A 792-nucleotide genomic window follows, 5' to 3' on the forward strand; every position below is an offset into this window, starting at 1 on the left:
ATCTTTCCATCCATCATTGTTATTAAGGACAATTTCAATGCAGGCACCTTGCCTGTCTGCCTTAGAGAACTCCTGGTATTTGGTCTGGTGCTAGTGTGGATGATAATACTGGTTCCTGCTCACCTGAAGGTTCTCTTTCTTTATGTCCCCTCCTTTCTCCACCTACCTCAGTTTCTTTCATTGATATTCGGGTCTCTAGCTTCCTGCCATAAACCCGCAAGAAGCTTACTGCTGGACCACAGAGCCACCCTGGGCTCCCAGTTTCGGCTTTCGTGCCCCATTTTTCTCCAGCTTAACAGGCTCATGACATCCCCTCCACCCTCAAATGCCCTTCTGACCCTGGCTTCTCCCTTCTCCTACAAGGTCTGCTCTCCAGGTCCACAGCATCTGCTTCCCTCCTTTTAGCAGGATTCAGATCTATCTTCCTTCTCGTTGTACAAACATCCTTTTCTCCACCTTCATCCAGGCTTCTGTCTCCGTGCCAGCTCCCCTCCCTTAGGCTCCGGTCGCCTCACCGCCACCCCCTCCTCCCGCCCCAGTCGCCAGCAGTCTAGCTCTCAGGTCTCTCGGCAGCAATCAGTACCCGCCCGTGTGCGTGAGCACCCTTGTCCCCTCCATCCTACCTCTACTCCCTCCCGAGCCGTGGGCAGTCTAGGGAGGGGCCGGGATCCAGGGCGGCTCCTGGGGCTCGGGTTGTGGGAGGCGCCCTCTCCCGGTCTCCCCCCTCCCTTCCCCCCGCCCCGTCTTCCCCTGCACCCTCCTCCCTCCCTCCGCCCGAGAGCTTCCCCGGTT

This window comes from Phodopus roborovskii, unplaced genomic scaffold (assembly GCF_943737965.1).
Source record: "Phodopus roborovskii unplaced genomic scaffold, PHOROB, whole genome shotgun sequence".
NCBI classification, from domain to species: domain Eukaryota; kingdom Metazoa; phylum Chordata; class Mammalia; order Rodentia; family Cricetidae; genus Phodopus; species Phodopus roborovskii.